The following is a 12462-nucleotide window of genomic DNA, read 5'->3' as shown; positions in this document are numbered from 1 at the left end:
ACAGAGATAGGGAGGGGTGTAGGGACTGGAGTGGGTTACAGAGTAGGGAGTGGTGTAGGCGCTGGAGGAGGTTACAGAGATAGGAAGAGGTGTAGGGGCTGGAGGGAGTTACAGAGATAGGGAGGGGGTGTAGGGGCTGGAGGGGGTTACAGAGATAGGGAGGGGGTGTAGGGGCTGGAGGGGTTTACAGAGTTAGGGAGGGGGTGTAGGGGCTGGAGGGGGTTACAGAGATAGGGAGGGGGTGTAGGGGCTGGAGGGGTTTACAGAGTTAGGGAGGGGGTGTAGGGGCTGGAGGGGTTTACAGAGTTAGGGAGGCGGTGTAGGGCCTGGAAGGGGTTACAGAGCGAGGGAGTGGGTGTAGGGGCTGGAGGGGGTTACAAAGATAGGGAGGGGGTGTGGGGGCTGGAGGGGGTTACAGAGATAGAGAGGGGGTGTAGGGGCTGGAGTGGGTTACAGAGATAGGGAGGGGATGTGGGGACTGGAGGAGGTTACAGAGATAGGGAGGGGATGTGGGGGCTGGAGGAGGTTACAGAGATAGGGAGGGGGTGTAGGGAGTGGAGGGGGTTACAGAGATAGGGAGGGGTGTAGGGGCTGGAGTGGGTTACAGAATAGGGAGTGGTGTAGGGGCTGGAGGGAGTTACAGAGATGTAGAGGCTGGAGGAGGTTACAGAGATAGGGAGGGGGTGTAGGGGCTGGAGGGGGTTACAGAGATAGGGAGGTGGTGTAGGGGCTGGAGGGGTTTACAGAGTTAGGGAGGGGGTGTAGGGGCTGGAGGGGGTTACAGAGATAGGGAGGGGGTGTCTGGGCTCGAGGGGGTTACAGAGGTAGGGAGGGATGTAGGGGCTGGAGGAGGTGACAGAGATAGGGAGGGGTGTAGGGGCTGGAGGAGGTTACAGAGATAGGGAGAGGTGTAGGGACTGTAGGGGGTTACAGAGATAGGGAGGGGGTGTAGGGACTGTAGGGGGTTACAGAGATAGGGAGGGGGTGTAGGGGCTGGAGGTGAGTACAGAAATAGGGAGGGTTGTAGGGGCTGGAGGGGATTACAGAAATAGGGAGGGATGTAGGGGCTGGACGGGGTTACAGAGATAGGGAGGTGGTGTAGGGTCTGCAGGGGTTACAGAGATAGGGAGGGGGTGTAGGGGCTGGAGGGTTTTATAGAGATAGGGAGGGGTGTAGGGGCTGGTGGAGGTTATAGTGATAGGGAGGGGGTGTAGGGGTATGGAGGGAGTTACAGAAATAGGGAGGGGGTGACAGAAATAGGGAGGGGGTGTAGGGGCTGGAGGGGGTTACAGAAATAGGGAGGGGGTGTAGGGGCTGAAGGGGTTATACAGATAGGGAGAGAGTGTAGAGGCTGGTGGGGGTTACAGAGATAGGGAGTGGATGTGGGGGCTGGAGGAGGTTACAGAGATAGGGAGGGGTTTAGGGGCTGAAGGAGGTTACAGAGATAGGGAGGGGGTGTAGCGGCTGGAGCTGGTTACAGAGATAGGGAGGGGTCTAGGACTGGAGGGGGTTACAGAGATAGCGAGGGAGTGGAGGGGGTTACAGAGATAGGGAGGGGATGTGGGGGCTGGAGGGGGTTACAGAGATAGGGAGGGGATGTGGGGGCTGGAGGGGGTTACAGGGATAGGGAGGGGGTGTAGGGGCTGGAGGGGGCTACAGAGAATGGGAGGGGATGTAGAGGCTGGTGGGGGTTACAGAGATAGGGAGGGGTGTAGGGACTGGAGTGGGTTACAGAGTAGGGAGTGGTGTAGGCGCTGGAGGAGGTTACAGAGATAGGAAGAGGTGTAGGGGCTGGAGGGAGTTACAGAGATGTAGAGGCTGGAGGAGGTTACAGAGATAGGGAGGGGGTGTAGGGGCTGGAGGGGGTTACAGAGATAGGGAGGGGATGTGGGGGCTGGAGGGGGTTACAGGGATAGGGAGGGGGTGTAGGGGCTGGAGGGGGCTACAGAGAATGGGAGGGGATGTAGAGGCTGGTGGGGGTTACAGAGATAGGGAGGGGTGTAGGGACTGGAGTGGGTTACAGAGTAGGGAGTGGTGTAGGCGCTGGAGGAGGTTACAGAGATAGGAAGAGGTGTAGGGGCTGGAGGGAGTTACAGAGATGTAGAGGCTGGAGGAGGTTACAGAGATAGGGAGGGGGTGTAGGGGCTGGAGGGGGTTACAGAGATAGGGAGGGGGTGTAGGGGCTGGAGGGGTTTACAGAGATAGGGAGGGGGTGTAGGGGCTGAAGGAGGTTACAGATATAGGGAGGCGGTGTAGAGCCTGGAAGGGGTTACAGAGCGAGGGAGTGGGTGTAGGGGCTGGAGGGGGTTACAGAGATAGGGAGGGGGTGTAGGGGCTGGAGGGGGTTACAGAGATAGGGAGGGGGTGTAGGGGCTGGAGGAGGTTACAGAGATAGGAAGAGGTGTAGGGGCTGGAGGAGGTTACAGAGATAGGGAGGGGATGTGGGGGCTGGAGGAGGTTACAGAGATAGGGAGGGGATGTGGGGGCTGGAGGAGGTTACAGAGATAGGGAGGGGGTATAGCGGCTGGAGCAGGTTACAGAGATAGGGAGGGGATGTGGGGGCTGGAGGGGGTTACAGAGATAGGGAGGGGGTGTAGGGAGTGGAGGGGGTTACAGAGATAGGGAGGGGTGTAGGGGCTGGAGTGGGTTACAGAATAGGGAGTGGTGTAGGGGCTGGAGGAGGTTACAGAGATAGGAAGAGGTGTAGGGGCTGGAGTGAGTTACAGAGATGTAGAGGCTGGAGGAGGTTACAGAGATAGGGAGGGGGTGTAGGGGCTGGAGGGGGTTACAGAGATAGGGAGGTGGTGTAGGGGCTGGAGGAGGTGACAGAGATAGGGAGGGGTGTAGGGGCTGGAGGAGCTTACAGAGATAGGGAGAGGTGTAGGGACTGTAGGGGGTTACAGAGATAGGGAGGGGGTGTACGGACTGTAGGGGGTTACAGAGATAGGGATGGGGTGTAGGGGCTGGAAGTGAGTACAGAAATAGGGAGGGTTGTAGGGGCTGGAGGGGATTACAGAAATAGGGAGGGATGTAGGGGCTGGACGGGGTTACAGAGATAGGGAGGTGGTGTAGGGTCTGCAGGGGTTACAGAGATAGGGAGGGGGTGTAGGGGCTGGAGGAGATTACAGAAATAGGAAAGGGGTGTAAGGATTGGAGGAGGTTACAGAGATAGGGAGGGGGTGTAGGGGCTGGAGGAGGTTACAGAGATAGGGAGAAGGTGTAGGGGCTGGAGGGGGTTACAGAGATAGGGAGAGGGTGTAGGGGCTGGAGGGCATTATAGAGATAGGGAGGGGTGTAGGGGCTGGAGGGGGTTACAGAGATAGGGAGGGGGTGTAGGGGCTGGAGGGGGTTACAGAGATAGGGAGGGGGTGTAGGGGCTGGAGGGGGTTACAGAGATAGGGAGGGGGTGTAGGGGCTGGAGGAGGTTACAGAGATAGGGAGAAGGTGTAGGGGCTGGAAGGGGTTACAGAGATAGGGAGAGGGTGTAGGGGCTGGAGGGGTTATACAGATAGGGAGAGAGTGTAGAGACTGGTGGGGGTTACAGAGATAGGGAGTGGATGTGGGGGCTGGAGGAGATTACAGAGATAGGGAGGGGTTTAGGGGCTGAAGGAGGTTACAGAGATAGGGAGGGGGTGTAGCGGCTGGAGCTGGTTACAGAGATAGGGAGGGGTCTAGGACTGGAGGGGGTTACAGAGATAGCGAGGGAGTGGAGGGGGTTACAGAGATAGGGAGGGGATGTGGGGGCTGGAGGGGGTTACAAAGGTACGGAGGGGGTGTAGGGGCTGGAGGAGGTTACAGGGATAGGGAGGGGGTGTAGGGGCTGGAGGGGGCTACAGAGAATGGGAGGGGATGTAGAGGCTGGTAGGGGTTACAGAGATAGGGATGGGTGTAGGGACTGGAGTGGGTTACAGAGTAGGGAGTGGTGTAGGCGCTGGAGGAGGTTACAGAGATAGGAAGAGGTGTAGGGGCTGGAGGGAGTTACAGAGATAGGGAGGGGGTGTAGGGGCTGGAGGGGGTTACAGAGATAGGGAGGGGGTGTAGGGGCTGGAGGGGTTTACAGAGATAGGGAGGGGTGTAGGGGCTGAAGGAGGTTACAGATATAGGGAGGCGGTGTAGGGCCTGGAAGGGGTTACAGAGCGAGGGAGTGGGTGTAGGGGCTGGAGGGGGTTACAAAGATAGGGAGGGGGTGTAGGGGCTGGAGGGGGTTACAGAGATAGGGCGGGGGTGTAGGGGCTGGAGGGGGTTACAGAGATAGGGAGGGATGTAGGGGCTGAAGGAAGTTACAGATATAGGGAGGCGGTGTAGGGCCTGGAAGGGGTTACAGAGCGAGGGAGTGGGTGTAGGGGCTGGAGGGGGTTACAAAGATAGGGAGGGGGTGTGGGGGCTGGAGGGGGTTACAGAGATAGAGAGGGGGTGTAGGGGCTGGAGTGGGTTACAGAGATAGGGAGGGGATGTGGGGACTGGAGGAGGTTACAGAGATAGGGAGGGGGTGTAGGGGCTGGAGGGGGTTACAGAGATAGGGAGGTGGTGTAGGGGCTGGAGGGGTTTACAGAGTTAGGGAGGGGGTGTAGGGGCTGGAGGGGGTTACAGAGATAGGGAGGGGGTGTCTGGGCTCGAGGGGGTTACAGAGGTAGGGAGGGATGTAGGGGCTGGAGGAGGTGACAGAGATAGGGAGGGGTGTAGGGGCTGGAGGAGGTTACAGAGATAGGGAGAGGTGTAGGGACTGTAGGGGGTTACAGAGATAGGGAGGGGGTGTAGGGACTGTAGGGGGTTACAGAGATAGGGAGGGGGTGTAGGGGCTGGAGGTGAGTACAGAAATAGGGAGGGTTGTAGGGGCTGGAGGGGATTACAGAAATAGGGAGGGATGTAGGGGCTGGACGGGGTTACAGAGATAGGGAGGTGGTGTAGGGTCTGCAGGGGTTACAGAGATAGGGAGGGGGTGTAGGGGCTGGAGGGTTTTATAGAGATAGGGAGGGGTGTAGGGGCTGGTGGAGGTTATAGTGATAGGGAGGGGGTGTAGGGGTATGGAGGGGGTTACAGAGATAGGGAGGGGGTGTTGGGGCTGTAGGGGATACAGAGATAGGGAGAGTGTGTAGGGGCTGGGGGGGTTTACAGAGATACGGAGGGGGTGTAGGGGCTGGAGGGGGTTACAGAGTGAGTGTGGGGGGGTAGGGGCTGTAGGGGGTTACAGAGATAGGGAGAGTGTGTAGTGGCTGGAGGTGGTTACAGAGATAGGGAGGTGGTGTCGGGGCTGGAGGGGGTTACAGAAATAGGGAGAGGGTGTTGGGGCTGGAGGTGGTTACAGAGATAGGGAGGGGTGTAGGGGCAGGTGGAGGTTACATAGATCGGGAGGGGTGTAGGGGCTGGAGGAGGTTACAGAGATAGCGAAAGGTGTACGGTCTGGTGGGGGTTACAGAGATAGGGAGGGATGTAGGGGCTGGAGGGGGATACAAAGATAGGGAGGGATATAGGGTCTGGTGGAGTTTGCAGCGATAGAGAGGGGGTGTAGTGGCTGGAGTGAGTTACAGAGATAGGGAGGAGATGTAGGGACTGGAGGGGTTTGCAGAGATAGTGAGGGGGTGTAGGGGCTGGAGTGAGTTACAGAGATAGGGAGAGGATGTAGTGATTGGAGAGGGTTACAGGGATAGGGAGGGTGTGTAAGGGCTGGAGGAGATTACAGAAATAGGAAAGGGGTGTAAGGATTGGAGGAGGTTACAGAGATAGGGAGGGGTGTAGGGGCTGGAGGGGGTTACAGAGATAGGGAGAGGGTGTAGGGGCTGGAGGGCATTATAGAGATAGGGAGGGGTGTAGGGGCTGGAGGGGGATACAAAGATAGGGAGGGATATAGGGTCTGGTGGAGTTTGCAGCGATAGAGAGGGGGTGTAGTGGCTGGAGTGAGTTACAGAGATAGGGAGGGGGTGTAGGGGCTGGAGGGGGTTACAGAGATAGGGAGGGGGTGTAGGGGCTGGAGGGGGTTACAGAGATAGGGAGGGGGTGTAGGGGCTGGAGGGGGTTACAGAGATAGGGAGGGGGTGTAGGGGCTGGAGGAGGTTACAGAAATAGGGCGGGGCTGGAGGAGGTTACAGAAATAGGGCGGGGGTGTAGGGGTTGGAGGATGTTACAGAGACAGGGAGGAGTGTAGGGTCTGGAGGGGGTTGCAGAGATACGGAGGGGGTGTAGGGGCTGGAGGAGGTTACAGAGATAGGGAGGGGGTATAGGGGCTGGAGGAGGTTACAGAGATAGGGAGAAGATGTAGGGGCTGGAGGGGGTTACAGAGATAGGGAGAGGGTGTAGGGGCTGGAGGGCATTACAGAGATAGGGAGGGGTGTCGGGGCTGGTGGTGGTTACAGAGATAGGGAGAAGATGTAGGGGCTGGAGGAGGTTACAGAGATAGGGAGAAGATGTAGGGGCTGGAGGGCGTTACAGAGATAGGGAGGGGGTGTAGGGGCTGGAGGGCGTTACAGAGATAGGGAGGGGGTGTAGGGGCTGGAGGGGGTTATAGAGATAGGGATGGTGTGTAGGGGCTAGAGGTGGTTACGGAGATAGGGAGGGGGTGTAGGGGCTGGAGGAGGTTACAGAGACAGGGAGGGGTGTAGGAGCTGGAGGAGGTTACAGAGATAGGGAGGGGGTGTAGGGGCTGGAGGGGGGTGAAAGAGATAGGGACAAGGTGTAGGGGTTGGAGGGGGTTACAGAGATAGAGAGGGGTGTAGGCGCTGGAGGGGGTTACAGAGATAGGGATGGGGTGTAAGGACTGGATGAGGCTACAGAGATAGGGAGATGGTGTAGGGGCTGGAGGGGGTTACAGAGATCGGGATGGCTGTGGGGTGGAGGGGGGATACAGTGATAGGGAGAGGGTTTGTAGGGGTTGGAGGGGGTTACGGAGATTGGGAGGGGTGTGGGGATTGGAGGGGGTTACAGCGATACAGACGGGGTGTAGGGGCTGGAGGAGGTTACAGAGGTACGGAGGGATGTAGGGGCTGGAGGGGGTTACAGAGATAGGGAGGGGTGTCGTGGCTGGAGGGGGCTACAGAGATAGGGAGAGGCTGTAGGGGTTGGAGGAGATGACAGAGATAGGGAGAGGTGTAGGGGTTGGACGGGGTTACAAAGATAGGGATGGGTGTAGGGGCTGGAGGGGTTTACAGAGATAGGGAGGGGGTGTAGGGGCTGGAGGTGATTACAGAAATAGGGAGGGAGGGGGTGTAGGGGCTGGACGGGGTTACAGAGATAGGGAGGTGGTGTGGGGTCGGTAGGGGTTACAGAGATAGGGAGGGGGTGGAGGGGCTGGAGGGTTTTATAGAGATAGGGAGGGGTGCAGGGGCTGGAGGAGGTAACAGAGATAGGGAAGGGGTGTAGGGGCTTGAGGGGTTTACAGAGATAGGGAGGGGGTGTTGGGGCTGGAGGAGGTTACAGTTAAAGGGAGGGGATGCAGGGGCTGGAGGGGTTTACAGAGAGAGGGTGGGGGGGTAGGGGCTGTAGGGGGTTACAGAGATAGGGAGAGTGTGTGGGGCTGGAGGGGTTTACAGAGATACGGAGGGGGTGTAGGGACTGGAGGAGGTTACAGAGATAGGGAGGTGGTTTCGGGGCTGGAGGGAGTTACAGAAATAGGGAGAGGGTGTAGGGGCTGGAGGAGGTTACAGAGATAGGGAGGGATGTAGGGGCTGGAGGCGGTTACAGAGATAGGGAGAGGTGGAGGGGTTGGTGGGGGTTACAGAGATAGGGATGGGGTGTAGGGGCTGGAGGAGGTTACAGAAATTGGGAGGGGGTGTAGGGGCTGGAGGATGTTACAGAGATAGGGAGGAGTGTAGGATCTGGAGGGGGTTGCAGAGATAGGAACGGGGTGTAAGGACTGGATGAGGTTACAGAGATAAGGAGGGGTGTAGTAGCTGGAGGGGGGTGAAAGAGATAGGGAGAGGGTGTAGGGGCTGGAGGGCATTACAGAGATAGGGAAGGGGTGTAGGGGTTGGAGGGGGTTACAGAGATAGGGAGGGGTGTAGAAGATGGAGGAGGTTACAGAGATAGGGAGGGGGTGTCGGGGTTGGAGGGGGTTACAGAGATAGGGAGGGGTGTAGAAGATGGAGGAGGTTACAGAGATAGGGAGGGGTGTAGAAGATGGAGGAGGTTACAGTGATAGGGAGGGGGTGTAGGGGCTGGAGGGGGTTACAGAGATCGGGATGGGTGTAGGGGCGGGAGGTGGGATACAGTGATAGGGAGAGGGTTTGTAGGGGTTGGAGGGGGTTACAGAGATTGGGAGGGGTGTGGGGATTGGAGGGGGTTACAGAGATACAGAGGGGGTGTAGGGTCTGGAGGAGGTTACAGAGATAGGGAAGGGGTGTAGGTGCTGTAGGGGGTTACAGAGATAGGGAGTGATGTAGGGGCTGGAGGGGGTTACAGAGATAGGGAGGGGTGTCGTGGCTGGAGGGGGTTACAGAGATAGGGAGAGGCTGTAGGGGTTGGAGGAGGTGACAGAGATAGGTAGGGGTGTAGGGGCTGGAGGAGGTTACAGAGGTAGGGAGAGGTGTAGGGGCTGGAGGGGGTTACAGAGATTGGGATGGGTGTAGGGGCTGGAGACGGTTACAGAGATAGGGATGGGGTGTCGGGGCTGGAGGTGATTACAGAAATAGGGAGGTGGTGTTGGGGCTGGAGGGTTTTATTGAGATAGGGAGGGGGTGTAGGGGCTTGAGGGGGTTACAGAAATAGGGAAGGGGTGTAGGCGCTGGAGGAGGTTACAGAGATAGGGAGGGGGTGTAGGGACTGGTGGAGGTTATAGTGATAGGGAGTGGGTGTAGGGGTATGGATGGGGTTACAGAGATAGGGAGGGGATGTTGGGGCTAGAGGGTGTTACAGAGATAGGGAGCGGGTGTATGGGCTGGAGGAGGTTACAGAGAGAGGGTCGGGGGGGTGGGGGCTGGAGGAGGTTACAGAGATAGCGAAAGGTGTACGGTCTGGTGGGGGTTACAGAGATAGGGAGGGATGTAGGGGCTGGAGGGGTTTGCAGCGAGAGAGAGGGGGTGTAGGGGCTGGAGTGAGTTACAGAGATAGGGAGGGGTGTAGTGGCTGGAGAGGGATACAGAGATAGGGAGGGGATGTAGGGACTGGAGGCGGTTACAGAGATAGAGAGAGGGTGGAGGGGTTGGTGGGGTTTACAGAGATAGGGATGGGGTGTAGGGGCTGGAGGAGGTTACCTAGATATGGAGGGGGTGTAGGGCTGGAGGGTATTACAGAGATAGGGAGGGGTGTATGGGCTGGTGGGGGTTACAGAGATAGGGAGGGCGTATAGGGGCTGGAGGGGGTTACAGAACTAGGGAGAGGGTATAGGGATTGGAGCGGATTAAAGGGATAGGGAGGGGGTGTAGGGGCTGGAGGAGATTACATAAATAGGGAGGGGGTGTAGGGGCTGGAGGAGGTTACAGAGATAGGGAGGGGGTTTAGGGGCTGGAGGGTGTTACAGAGATAGGGAGGGGGTGTAGGGGCTGGAGGAGGTTACAGAGATAGGGAGGGATGTGGGGGCTGGAGGAGGGTCTAGAGATAGAGAGGGGGTGTAGGGGCTGGAGGAGGTTACCTAGATATGGAGGGGGTGTAGGGGCTGGTGGGGATTACAGACATAGGGAGGGGTGTACGGGCTGGTGGGGGTTACAGAGATAGGGAGGGGGTGTAGGGGCTGGAGGAGGTTACAGAGATAGGGAGGGGTGTAGGGGCTGGAGGGGGTTACAGAGATAGGGAGGGGTGTACGGGCTGGTGGGGGTTACAGAGATAGGGAGGGGGTGTAGGGGGTTACAGAGATAGGGAGGGGGTGTACGGGCTGGTGGGGGTTACAGAGATAGGGAGGAGTGTAGGGGCTGGAGGGGTTTGCAGTGATAGAGAGGGGGTGTAGGGGCTGGAGTGAGTTACAGAGATAGGGAGGGGTGTAGTGGCTGGAGAGGGATACAGAGATAGGGAGGGGATGTAGGGACTGGAGGCGGTTACTGAGATAGGGAGAGGGTGGAGGGGTTGGTGGGGTTTTCAGAGATAGGGATGGGGTGTCGGGGCTGGAGGAGGTTACCTAGATATGGAGGGGGTGTAGGGGCTGGAGGGTATTACAGAGATAGGGAGGGGTGTACGGGCTGGTGGGGGTTACAGAGATAGGGAGGGCGTATAGGGGCTGGAGGGGGTTACACAACTAGGGAGAGGGTATAGGGATTGGAGGGGGTTAAAGGGATAGGGAGGGTGTGTAGGGGCTGGAGGAGATTACAGAAATAGGGAGGGGTGTAGGGGCTGGAGGGGATTACTGAAGTAGGGAGGGGGTGTAGGGACTGGAGGAGGTTACAGAGATAAGGAGGAGGTGTAGGAGCTGGAGGGGGTTACAGAGATAGGGAGGGGGTGTAGGGGCTGGAGGGTGTTACAGAGATAGGGAGGGGGTGTAGGGGCTGGAGGAGGTTACAGAGATAGGGAGGGATGTGGGGGCTGGAGGAGGTTCTAGAGATAGGGAGGGGGTGTAGGGGCTGGAGGAGGTTACCTAGATATGGAGGGGGTGTAGGGGCTGGAGGGGATTACAGAGATAGGGAGGGGTGTACGGGCTGGTGGGGGTTACAGAGATAGGGAGGGGGTGTAGGGGCTGGAGGAGGTTACAGAGATAGGGAGGGGTGTAGGGGCTGGAGGGGGTTACAGAGATAGGGAGGGGATGTAGGGGCTGGAGGGGGTTACAGAGATAGGGAGGGGATGTAGGGGCTGGAGGAGGTTACAGAGATAGGGAGGGGTGTAGGGGCTGGAGGGGGTTACAGAGATAGGGAGGGGATGTAGGGACTGGAGGCGGTTACAGAGATAGGGAGAGGGTGGAGGGGTTGGTGGGGTTTACAGAGATCGGGATGGGGTGTAGGGGCTAGAGGAGGTTACCTAGATATGGAGGGGGTGTAGGGGCTGGAGGGTATTACAGAGATAGGGAGGGGTGTACGGGCTTGTGGGGGTTACAGAGATAGGGAGGGGTGTACGGGCTGGTGGGGGTTACAGAGATAGGGAGGGGTGTAGGGGTTGGAGGATGTTACAGAGATAGGGAGGGGTGTAGGGGTTGGAGGATGTTACAGAGATAGGGAGGGGTGTAGGGGCTGTTACAGAGATCGGGAGGGGGTGTAGGGGCTGGAGGAGGTTACAGGGATAAGGAGGGGTGTAGGGGCTGGAGGGGGTTGAAAGAGATAGGGAGAGGGTGTAGGGGCTGGTGGGCATTACAGAGATAGGGAGGGATGTAGGGGCTGGAGGGGTTTGCAGCGATAGAGAGGGGGTGTAGGGGCTGGAGTGAGTTACAGAGACAGGGAGGGGTGTAGTGGCTGGAGAGGGATACAGAGATAGGGAGGGGATGTAGGGACTGGAGGCGGTTACTGAGATAGGGAGAGGGTGGAGGGGTTGGTGGGGTTTACAGAGATAGGGATGGGCTGTAGGGGCTGGAGGAGGTTACCTAGATATGGAGGGGGTGTAGGGGCTGGAGGGGGTTACAGAGATAGGGAGGGGTGTACGGGCTGGTGGGGGTTACAGAGATAGGGAGGGCGTATAGGGGCTGGAGGGGGGTACAGAACTAGGGAGAGGATATAGGGATTGGAGGGGGTTAAAGGGATAGGGAGGGTGTGTAGGGGCTGGAGGGGGTTACAGAAATAGGGAGGGGGTGTAGGGACTGGAGGGTGTTACAGAGATAGGGAGGGGGTGTAGGGGCTGGAGGAGGTTACAGAGATAGGGAGGGATGTGGGGGCTGGAGGAGGTTCTAGAGATAGGGAGGGGGTGTAGGGGCTGGTGGAGGTTACCTAGATATGGAGGGGGTGTAGGGGCTGGAGGGGATTACAGAGATAGGGAGGGGTGTACGGGCTGGTGGGGGTTACAGAGACAGGGAGGGGTGTAGGGGCCTGAGGAGGTTACAGAGATAGGGAGGGGTGTAGGGGCTGGAGGGGGTTACAGAGATAGGGAGGGGTGTACGGGCTGGTGGGGGTTACAGAGATAGGGAGCGGTGTAGGGGTTGGAGAATGTTACAGAGATAGGGAGTGGGTGTAGGGGCTGGAGGAGGTTACAGAGATAGGGAAGGGGTGTAGGGGCTGGAGGGGGTTACAGAGATAGGGAGAGGCTGTAGGGGTTGGAGGGGATTACAGAGATAGGGAGGGATGTAGGGGCTGGTGGGGGTTACAGAGATAGGGAGGGGTGTAGGGGCTGGCGGGGGTTACAGAGATAGGGAGAGGCTGCAAGGGTTGGTGGGGATTACAGAGACACGGAGTGGGTGTAGGGGCTGGAGTGGGTTGCTGAGATAGGGAGGGGGCATAGAGGCTGTAGGGTCTTACAGAGATAGGGTGGGAGTGTAGAGGCTGAAGGAGTTTACAGAGATAGGGAGAGGTGTAGGGGCTGGAGTGGGTTACAGAAATAGGGTGGGGATGTAGGGGCAGGAGCGGATTACAGAGATGGGGAGGGATGTAGGGGCTGAAGAGGGATACAAAGATAAGGAGGGGGTTTAGG

This window comes from Chiloscyllium plagiosum, unplaced genomic scaffold (genome assembly GCF_037043375.1).
Source record: "Chiloscyllium plagiosum isolate Xiang-an unplaced genomic scaffold, Cpla_swu_hap1 HiC_scaffold_44, whole genome shotgun sequence".
NCBI classification, from domain to species: Eukaryota; Metazoa; Chordata; class Chondrichthyes; order Orectolobiformes; family Hemiscylliidae; genus Chiloscyllium; species Chiloscyllium plagiosum.
This window is presented reverse-complemented; position numbering follows the sequence as displayed.